This window comes from Rousettus aegyptiacus, unplaced genomic scaffold, assembly GCF_014176215.1.
Source record: "Rousettus aegyptiacus isolate mRouAeg1 unplaced genomic scaffold, mRouAeg1.p scaffold_m13_p_4, whole genome shotgun sequence".
NCBI lineage: Eukaryota > Metazoa > Chordata > Mammalia > Chiroptera > Pteropodidae > Rousettus > Rousettus aegyptiacus.
Genome location: NW_023416307.1, coordinates 15,991,295 through 16,003,316, shown reverse-complemented (window position 1 = coordinate 16,003,316; position 12,022 = coordinate 15,991,295).

Sequence of the window (12,022 nt, the reverse complement as noted above, 5' to 3'; positions counted from 1 at the left end):
ACTTTCTAATAAACTATTTTATTTGTTTTTCTTTATCAAAAATAATGCTGAGTAAATACTCCAAATAATTTTAATTTTTTCTAATCAAGCAAGACAGCTATGTAGAATTCTGATAACCATGTCTAAGTCATGATACAATTTTTGGTTCAATAATATTAAAATTGATTTAATATTTTTCTGACAAAATTATAATTTAAAAACTGGAAATTTTCTCTATTTTATTTAAGAAAATTAATTCAGCCAAAAAACTCATTACGAAAGTGAACGGCATTTAAATTCCTATTCTTCACTCTGTGGATATAAATCGTAGATTCTGTTCTCCATATATCATAATGAAAGCTTATACTTTTCCAGTACTTGAATTGATATTTTTCAATAATGCATTTTAATATCCAATCATTAGGCAGATAGATATTACATTTATCATATATTTTTTTAACCACTTATCTGAAACTCTTGAGTGTTTACATGTTTAAATTGCTACTTTGTTTTCAAAGCTGAGGATTGTTTGAATAATTATAAATAATTTTTGGTGCATACTATCACACTTTGCCTATTTTATCTATCAATTTATTAAAATTAAACCTATAGGATAAAATATCATGGGAATACAAAAAATCAGTATACAAAACAAGGCGAAACAAAACAAAACAACTGAAAATAAAATGAACAAACAAAGAACTGGCTTCCCTTGAAGGAAACAAGTACTTTCTGTAATCTGGGGTCTAGATAAATAAGAAAGCTTACTAATTAGTAATCAGGAAATTTGAAAAACAAGCTAAGCTAAAAAGGAATTCTTTTAGAACCATCAGTGTCAAATTAGCTCTATCAGGGTCACGATAAAAGATGCAGAGAGTACTCATAGCAGACTAATTACCTTTCTCTATATGAGATGGATCAAGTCTCACTGAAAATAATTAGGATTAAAGATGTCCATTAATAAGCCCCTTGTTCAATGCCCCTATGTTCCATGTATTTACATACACAATATCCGAAATTTTAGGACTATCGTAGTTTGGGAAAAAAACTAAAATATATGTATTATTTTATAAGAAACTGAAACAAGAAAGCAAATATCATTATTAAGTGTTTTAAAGTGATGAAACCTTTCATCTTTAGTAAGGGAGGGACTTCAGGGCAAAAATTCATCTGCTTTTCTTCCATCTTCCACTTTGTAAAATTCACCTTAACTGGGCTTGTTAATCTGAATGAAACATTTTCTTTATCTGAGATTTTAAGCTTAAAAGTACAATTGGGAATCATTCACAACAGTCACATAATTCTCCACTGGTCAACTGCTGTCTGCTTTCAAAGAACAATCATTTATAATCTTATGATATAATGGTAAGTATCATCTTACAGCAGTTTCTTTCTTATTAACCTTTTTGTTAACTCCACAAATTGTTTACAACAAAAATCAGTCAACACCTTTGTAATTTTCATTAGTGTCATAGATTCCCTCTCTGATTCAAAAAGAATATCCTTGGTTGACGTACTTATTTAATTCTGACTGTTTTTTTTTTTCCTGGTCCTCATGTAATATTAAAAAATAGCACGTGTGATTAATTTTAAAGAGAATTGAACTCTGAGACAAATCAAAGCTAGAGTTCTATCATCTCTAATATGCTCTTGAGAACTGATTGGATTCCTCAGCCAAGTTCAGTCCATTACTCAAATTTTATGTGTGTGGCTACTTTGCAAGCCAGATGGATATTTTGTGAATACTTTATTCCTAAGGGGGGGAGAAAAAAAATGGAGTGATATACAATGCCTCCAGCAACTAGTAGGTCTTGAACTCATCTTGTTGCAGATAACAATTCAGTAAATGTGGACAAATATTGATTACCTTTCTAGAAATGATTGCTTTCTTATTTTCTTTTTGGCTCCTTATTCTTGGCACAAGAAGTTGATACATTAATATTGCTTTACCACAAAGATGTGAGGGCTTATTGCCTGGAAATTATTTATGCAGTTTCAATTCATTTTATAAAGCATGTATATGTGCTATAGACAAAGAATTTACAGTTAGCCCTAATCTACCCAATGTAAACCATACAAAATTATTCTTTTCTTTTACTATATAACCTACTATTAACTTTATTCATGAGCTCCATCTTCAAAGAACACAAAGTTCTTGGGTAATGACAAAGATCAAATTCTTTGTGAGCTCAGCATTTAAAAATATTTTTGAAAAGTTAAGCTAATTTAAAACATTAAGTTATTCCCTTTCTGCCGTTTTGATCCATGACTATTAGTACCACTGTCTTGTCTGAATGCAGAGGACACTCTCTAATAAAAAGATGGAAAACAAAACAGTGACCATCCCTGCCAGAGGTCGATATTGAAAAGAACTTTAAAAGTTCTATTAATAAAGTTAACAATCTATGATTTGAGTAAATGTTGACAGGCAGTACTTTGTCAATTGCTCTTGGAACATGTACTACTTTTGTATGACAGTTTTTATTGCTGTGATAATTTGAAATACTACAATCAAATGACATTGCTGAGAGTTCAGCACAATATAGTGTCATGTGTAGTGTTGTATCTCAAACAGGATGACATTATTCCTGCCTTCTAAATACGTCAGGGCTGAACGAGGACTATCTGGTGAGAACAAACACAACAATATCCTCATATCATTTCAAAGTCACTGACAAATTTTATCATACCAATTTAAATTATTATGTCAACTGGAATATTATCAAAGGTTTATCAGAAAATTTTCTTAAAAATAAAGTTTATTATAGAACTCCAAATGTAAAAATTTATAAAAGTACAATCAAAGCATGCATTTTTTTGTAATACTTTTACGAAGTTAAGTTTCAAACAATATGCATATATATGCAATGCCATATCCATATAAATTTCACTTTTTGAAGATCTGGATGGAATTGGTCACAGAAGAATGTACAAATGAGAGCAATAGTTTTTTTAAAGTCTATCTTTTTAGAGATACTTGGAGTTTATTTTCTACCCAAACTTTTCTTTTAATCAACTTTTCACTTTCAGCCCTTTCTTTTTAAAGCACTGTAGTATAATCACATAATTTGATATAGAAGGGAAAAATGTCCTTTTAAAATTGCTTCTTCTTGTTTCCAACCCCAGCCATCCGGATTACATTTTCAGTGCTTAAAAATGTGATGAATAGAAAATTGAGTCATTTAAACTTATACATCACCTAAGATATGTATAGAAAGGAATCTAAAAGCTAAGAGACTTTTTGTGTGTGTGATAATAAGCTCAGGATTTCATCAGACTTTTACAACAGCTAATAGGGTGAAGGATGGCATAGCTTCACAATATAAGAGATAATGCTCCATTCCCGTAAGTAGTTATGTAATACCAATCACAGGAGTACTTAGTCTTTAACAAAAGACCAAATGAGATCTTTTTGGGAGTTACTTAAAATATAGACCAGGATAATAAAAAAGACTGAGTGTTACCATGTCCTGTGCACAAGACAGGACAGAAGGCCATGGGAGCTGGGCAAGGTGATAGGTATATCCGAGACTGCCTGGCTCGTAGGCAACCTTGACACCACTATTATATTTACAGGTTTTAGCGTAGTCTCAGTTCCTGCTCAATCAATTCCTGCAAGATTTTAAAAATTTCTGAGGTCAAAGAGACTTTGAAGGACTCACTCTGGCAGTCATTTGCCTGGATTCACACTTAGAGTTAGAGAAATTAATTCCTTGCATTTGCAAAAATTAATTAGAGCTTTTCACAAAGAAATATCTGAGGCTTCTGTAGTTCTATAAGCTATTGTATTTCAACACATTCATATGAACCAGTGAATCCTTTTATCTTATAGTGGGATAGCTACTGAATCCATATCAATATCTCAGCATATTGAACATAGTCGACTTAATGTTTTTGCAGTTCTCATTAGAAGAAGAGTTTACAAACACTGATGAACAAATGATTTCAAGAAAAACATTAACTGTTAGCTCTCTGCATTAGTCAGGTTTCTCTAGAGAAACAGAACAAATGGGAACAAATAATAATAATAATAATAATAATAATAATAATAATATATACATATACTCTCACTGTATATGGATGTAGCATGTGAAGAGAAATTTACTAGAGAAAGATTTATTACAAGGAATTTCTCAGGTGATTATGGAGGCTGACAAGCCCTAACATCTGTTGTCAGCAAACTGGAGACTCAGGAGGGCCAACAGTGTAGTTCTAGTACAAAGATTGGTGGGCTTAAGATCCAGGAAGAGTCGACATTTCAGTTCAAATCCCAAGGCAGGAAAAATGATGTCTCTGCTTGAAGGCAGATGAGCAGGAAGAATTCGCTTTACTGTCTGGAGGTTCAGCCTCTTTCGTTCTACTCAGGCCTAAACTAATTGGATGAGACTCCCCTTCATTGGGGAGAATAATCTGTTTTACTCAGTCTATCAATTAAAATGTTAATCTCACCCCAAAACACCATCACAGTCATACTTAGAATAGTGTTTGACTAAGTGGCTGGGCAACCCATGGCCCAGTCAAATGGGCATCCACCCCTTGACAACATGGCACCCAGACATATCTCCTTAAATCACAGTTAATCTCCAGGTAAAGAAAATAATAAGGTCATAAACCTACCTAATGTGATACAACCATCCTGTGATCAACCAAAAACACCCTCAGCCCTTCTCCAGAAGAGGAAGTAAAGTCTTTGAGTGACATTTGCTCTTCTTGATATCCTATAATTTAAATACTATGATGTAATATTCATAAAATACTATAATATAAAGTCAATGCATTTTGTTATATATTAAAAGAATAAAAGAGGAAAGAAAACAAAGATATTTTATACACATACACATCCCAATATATTCATAAATAAAATAAGGAGTAAATACTCATGGCAATTACAGTTCTTATTTCTGTAACTGGTTACATGCTCATAACTGGTGTTTACAACTAAAGTTGTCCCTCAGTACCTGTGGGGAAATTGGTGAAAACATTTCTCCCTTTACAACTAAAACCTCTGGGACAGAAGAGCATATAGTAATGGGAACAGGAAGCAAATATTTTGCTAGTGGGTCACTAGGGGTAATAGTGAATGATGCCATTCTGATTTCTACTTCTTGATTCCTGGACCGAGTAATCCCAGCTGTGGGAAAACTGCACAATATATTAACTACCGATTTAGAGTATATGTAGCCTGGCAAGGTATCGCCACCTAGCTGGTACTGTAACTGAGTCTTCAAAGGGCTGTTCTACCATTCTGTCAAAACAGCCACTTTAGGATGCTGTGAAGTGTTCAGTCTCTTTTAATGCCCAGTAGCTGGCCAAGAGCTATTTTTCAAATAAATAGTTATCCATAGAAGATGGCAGAGCTTAGCTCCAAAATCCTAACGTCCTGTGCTGTGACTTACTTACAGGACCCTGCCAAAGGCTCCACACAGCATTCCTGTCTGTCACTGACACTTCAAGCACCATTAGATCTGCTGGATCGCATGGCACAGCAGCTTGCATAGCTGGGGCCCTGCATTGCAGAGGCTTCTCTTATTCTCAAAACTAACAGCTTTGGGGATTACTCAGTAAATAGGACAGAGTAACACACCCAAATGAGAAATATGTTGCCTCCAAAATCAAAAGAGGTCCCCTAGGTGTTGTATCTTTTTTTTTTTTTTTTTTTTGGTTTTAGGATGGAACAGATAGATAAGACGACTTATTATTTTTTACCTTAGAAAGGCTATTGTGACATGCCCCATACCACTGAACTCCTAGAAATTTCACTGAGGTAGAAGGCCTCTGAATCGTTGTCATACTTCCCCCCATACTCAGACAGGTAAATGTCTTTTCAATATGTCTAGAGTACTCGCTACTTCTGTTTTTATTTTCAAATGGATGTTTAAAGTTATAGGGTTGGTGATTTGTTTCAGTCCTGCCATTTATCAAAAGAAAATTTATCTTTCAATTCAGTGATCAGACTTTCATTTTTAATGAGAGGATATTTATTAAAGAGATAGAGAGTAGTGGTAATGATGAAACATTTCCATAGAAGATGTCAAAATTTTAGATAGTTTGATGTTCTGATCAAGCTGATTATTTGAAAAATTTTAGTATTTAACATTTATTCTTTAAGTTTTCAACTTTGTCCAAAGGATATAGGCCTAGAGTATTTGACACAGTGAAGTGTTATAAATAATGAATATGCCCTATATAAAATGAATGAATATTTCAGCTTCTTCCTGACTGACAACTTTGGCAGGAAGAATGCAGATGAAGCATAGCATTAGTAGATTCAGAAGTGCTACTACAGAGGGTACAAAGAAGCTGGGGCATCTCATGGTCCTAACTACCAACACTAGGAAAAGACTTTCCTACATGCCTTTGGAGGTATAATAGGAGTTAAACATTGTTTTGCATTCGTATATTTGCCCGTTTTGAATGGGGCTATGCGAGAAGCACTCAAGGTGATTCAGGAACACTACCTCGCTTTTTATTCCAGATAAGCTGATATTTGCTATAGATACAAATGCTCTCTGGAAAACCACAATAGGAAGGTTTCCTTTAAGGTCTTGGAGGAAAGTCATGGCTTGTAAAATAGGGAATTATGTACTGTCCAAAAGCAATTTCTGGCATGCTGCTGGGCTCAGGAAGAGGCTGAGCACCTGCTCATTAGCAGTGAGTCATGAGCCAGGTATTATCGAATTCATCAAGTCTTAAGATATTGCAGAAATGCATTATATGATGAAAATGGTGCATTCGATATCAGGTCTTAGGAGATCCAGAAGGCATAATTAAGGCACATAAGAAGATTATTCAAATGCCCATGCCATTTTAATCTCTTGTAGCGTAACCTCAACTTCAGTTTAGCCTTCGATGTACAGCTGGTACAGAAGGAAAAACTCAGGGCTGATTTATTTTTAGATCACCTTGATAGGTGGACGTGAGCTGAAAATTTACTGTTGGTTAAGGCTACTTCTGAAATAAGAAGTGAGAAGAAATCCTCCATGTAGCTAGGGATTTGAATAATTCACTTGATATGAGATAAAGATACACTTGGACTTATGTTCAATTGCAAATGGCTTGGCTAGAAGTTCAGGGGCCTGGGAACAGAAAGGAGGTTTAGAGAAGAGATATATAAATGCTCATTAAAACTGATCCAAAAATGTGTACATATTTGTGATTCACATCAATGCCCAGTGGTGGAAAAACTAAACACTAGATTGATACAATGGCTCATCTTAGTTTTTTCACACTGGGACCATTAATGGAATAGTCAAGGTGACAGGGATGGAGGCTATACTGGGGGGCCATAGCATGAGCTCCATCTCATCAAGGCTGATTTATCTACTGGCCTTTCAGCAGATGAGAATATCTCTGATACTTCAATATATCATCATCCCTTAATGAGAACAAATAGTTATGTTGTGTATAGATGATTATATCACATCTGTTCTACCAGAATATAAATTCCTTTCTGGAATTTATAACAGTGTATTTTGGCTTTCTTAAACCCACATTTTGCAGACTCACAGAGTGTCTGTCTGGTATTCCCATTCAAGGCTCTACATTACATAGCTTTGAATTAGGAGCTCACTTGAGGGCAAAGAATACAGCTATAAGCACATGACCAGAGAGTTCACAGGTCATCTACTTTATCACCTATTAGCTGCCAGACTAATAGAAAGTTGGAGTGTCCTCCTAAAGGCAGAGCTTGGAGAAGACATCCTGTAGAATTTATGTGTTATCCTTCGTAATGCAGTGTGTGCATTAAATTAGTAGTCATTATATTGTCTTATATCTCTAATATAAAGAAAACAAATCTCTGGGACCAAAGAATAAAAGAAAGAATAGTCCATATTACCACCACTCCCAATGAATCACTTGAGTGATTTATATGTTCTGTTCTACAACGGAAGGCACATTTGGATTTGAGGCCTTGGTTCTTGGGAGAATATGGTCTTTTTATGAGAGAGAGTAATGTTTTTGCTTAACATATAATAGTGGCTAGCTACCCCTTTGGTCATTGTGTCCTTTTCATGCTGAAAAATTAGATTTTTAAACAAAGATTTTAAATAAAAGTTACTATCATGCCTGTAATTTTTGACATTGGCCATTATGAAGAACTAGCAGTGATATTATATAATGGGAATAAAGAAGAGTATGCGCATAGCATAAGACATTTATTTGAGCATTTCGTGATGTGTTCATGCCCAGAGACAACAGTGAACAGGAAATTATAGCAACCTTGACCTGACAAGGGCATAGCAATCTAAAACTCAGTTCTTTCCTACACATCCTGTCTTGAAGATCTATGTATCCCACCAGTCAAGTAATCTAGACCAGCAGAGATGCTGAGCAAGACTCTAAAAGCAGTGGTAGAAGAGAGATCATGAATATCAATTATGTTCTTAAGACTAACTGTATCAGTTTAAACGCTAGTTTGACTAACCACATTTATTTTCTTCAGGATTGTGACCACCCATTAACTCAAAGAATCAATAAAAGGTGGAGTCTAAACGGTGCAGGGTGTAGACTGTAGGTGATACACTCAGTGTTTCGCTCAAATTGCCTTCGTCTACCCCACAATATACCTACGAATTTGGTGGAGTCTCCCTCCATGCCCATGAATAGCTCTCTAGATATAATTTACAGACATATGTATTTAATGAAGAAAGAAAAACACTCACATATGACTGTGGAATGATCATCAGAACCACTTTTATGAAAGAGACCAAGTTATTATAATCATGAATAGACAAGAATAAGGCTAGATAAAGAAAATGAACACTTTAAATGAACCAGAAATGGCAACAAGCCAGAAAATGGCTCCCTTTAAGGGCATCGATGGGACTTTAAGCCAACCCTACTTAAAGAGGACATGTATGTTCTTTGAGTTACATTTTCAGTAGATTTGCAACATTTACGTTGTGTATAACCATAGTTCTCAGGAGTAGAGGTAATAGTTTGGTACATATAGAAAGAAGTAAAATTATTCCCCTGGCAGATTAGGGCCACAGATTAAATTCTTTGGCTTTAGCTCCTGCTATGTCTGCTTTCATTAGTTGACCCTTTGCTCACAGGCTCTGCTCTGCCCACAGTTCAGGATCAAGCATGCTTCCAGCGTGGACAAATTTAGAAAACTTTAATTCAGTTGTGCACAGTGGTCAGTACAAAATGCACATAATACAAATGCCTTTTGTCCCAGAATAGCTTCATCTTTCCTCATTGCTTTGACTCACCCCCAACCAGCCCACAAACGCTGCTCTCCCTAGTTACTAATGACTCCTCAGATAAAACCCAGTGCTCTCCTCTCACTTCTCATTCTCTGATGTTCCTGTGGTTTCTATTTTTTGAAATTTGTTTCTTCCAGGCTTAATCCAATCCTAGTTCTTCTATTGTATCGCTCAATGGCTACAGTATTCCTCTCTTCTGAACTTTTGTTTTATTTATTATTCTGCCTATCCAAGAAATATAGGAAATCATGGACAATAATAAATGTACACATAAAATAGTAACCTTTAAAATATGGATAAAAGGAAAAGAACCATATGTAAAGAGGCAAGAACATAGTGCAAGAAAATCAAAGATAAAGATACTTACTGCAATCAAACCCATGATGTAGATCTGAGCATACAGTTGGTCCTAGACTCTGTTTCCCATTTCACCCACACCTGCTGTCTTACTGAGACACTATGCTGATATCTTGCAAATACGGGACCCTGTATTTTCATTTTGCATTGGGCCTTACAATTTACGTGGTATTTTCTTATGCTATCTATCATGCTATAGCCAGTCCCTCTTAGTTTTGGCCTGATAAAACCCACCCTTGAGCCATCTTCTGACAAAGAGAGGGATATTGACCAACATATGTTGAGCACTTGCAATCCGAGAGGTTCTGTGCTAAACACTTGCAATTAACAGTCTCATTTAATGCTCACAACCACTCTATCACGCAACATCTTTTATTAGTTCCATTTTATAGGTGGTGAAACTGAAGCATGGATGATGTAGAAAATATCACCAAGGTCTCATAGCCAGGAAGTTTTATGCCCAGGATTCAGGCTTGGAATGTTTGATTTGGGAAACCGTAGCGTTCTGCCTCATGTCAGAAGTGGGATGGACCAACACCAAAACGAAAACCGAGTCTCGGATTGCAATTTGCACTTTAAAAGAATTTATAAGACCATGACTAGAGGATTTAACTGTAGGCTCCAGGTGATTCCTAGGCAAATTTGGGAAAAAATAAAAAGAATATTTAATTGGCCTCAGGGCTCTTTCAGGTCATTTAGGCTTATCTGTGCATCCGGCTCAGGGGAGCAGGGTGCACTTTAGGAACCAAGAAGCAGCCACATAATCTCACCAAACCCTTTGGTGGTCCTGTCAAGGCAAGAGCCCCTAGCTCCCTTTTGCTGCTGGCTCAGACCTCTGGCCTGGGGGACTGAGCCATTTCCTGGCTTTTATCCCACCTGTGCTGCCTCGAGCAGGGGAAGCAGCTGGTCCCATCACAGGTAGAAGTGGCTGCTCTTCACATGTGGAGTGGCTGGACCTTGATTCTTTTAGGTTCTGCTGTTTACACTGACCCCTTGATGGTTTTTGTTTTGGAGTAGATAAAATGGCCCATCAAATGAATAATGGTAATCCAGGTGGCAAGATTTGCTGCTTAATGGTGATCAGGGTGTTTGAGAATGTGCAAGAAGAGGTTAATTGAGCCAACCTTCATCTAGTGGGGTGAATCTCTGTACAATAGGTCCTGAGACATCCTCAGTGCATTAGGGAGTCGGAAGCTGCCCGTGCTTGAATCCTCAAGCTTTGTAGTATGACCCTCCACAGCCCTCCACGCTCTCCCCTCCCATATACTCTTCCTCAGACTGGGCCCTGCACAATTGTATCTACCCATCCAGCCCTCCTAGAGCACAGGCCCAATCTCTGAGTGGCTTGGATCCCCAAGAGAACAATGGAGACTCAGTCTCTGATAAGCAAAAGTCTAATATGACCAGGGCAGTCATTCTAGGTGGCTGCATTTGGTGAGTAAACAGCTCACATCCCAGGTTCTCAACTTAGGGCAGACCTAAGTTGCCCTAAGGACAACTTAGAAGGACATTCCATCTTGGAAGTATATCTAGGGCCTTATCGCTAACTGAATAGCTCCCCAGCATGCTCTTCTGGGGAGATCATGTTCCTCCTTTGCTATGTTCCCAGGCATTGGAGCATTAGTTCACCTGTTAGTGCTGAATCCCTCAGATCTGTACTTTATAAACTACCTTATCACATGCCAGTGTCCTAGGCAATCTGTACTGTATTACATCCATCAGTTATTTTCATGGAAGCTCTTTAGTGTAAATATAGAAACCAAATTTGCCATGAAATCCTAGAACTCAAGTAGGATGCAAAGTCCTGCACAGTCTCTCCATGCTGTTGTCTGTGGCTGTAGAAACCCCAAGTTCCTCCAGCTGGAGGTCTGGGGCTAGATGTGCAAGTGGCTGAGCTTCTTTAGCTCAGGCCATAATCAAAGTCCGGATTCAGTTTAGGTCAAATTTTTAATTCATAGATTGATATATCATACTTAGGGAATCAAGATGTTACTATTGATATTGCTGTAGAAATCTGTTTATATGAGGTTGTTTTCTTTTTCTCATAGTTCTTTTCAAGACAAGTAAAAACTCAAGCAAAGAAAAATTCAGTTAATTTCTGAGTAGTGTTCTCAACCATAGAGAAAAGAAACCTAACCCCAGGATATAAGGTAAAATTCTAAAAAATAAAATGTTCCACCAAAATTAAAGTTTGAATGGAATGAAAAGGCTAATAAAGAATAAGAAACCAGCATGTGAAAAAGAGAAAAGATTTAGGCAGAAGAAATAGTTCAAGAAAAGGCACAGAGGAGAGGAAGAAAGGTATATTTGGAAAATGGTGAAGAAGTCACATTAATAAAAATGTGAGGATGCTCTTTAAATGGGGCTGCCTCAGCTGAAATAGAGGCGAGTTATTTTACTCTCCCCTACCTACCTGCTTTTATTAGCTAAGAAGCTCTTTGGACATTGAGGTCAGGTTTCAGCTGAGATCTTACCAA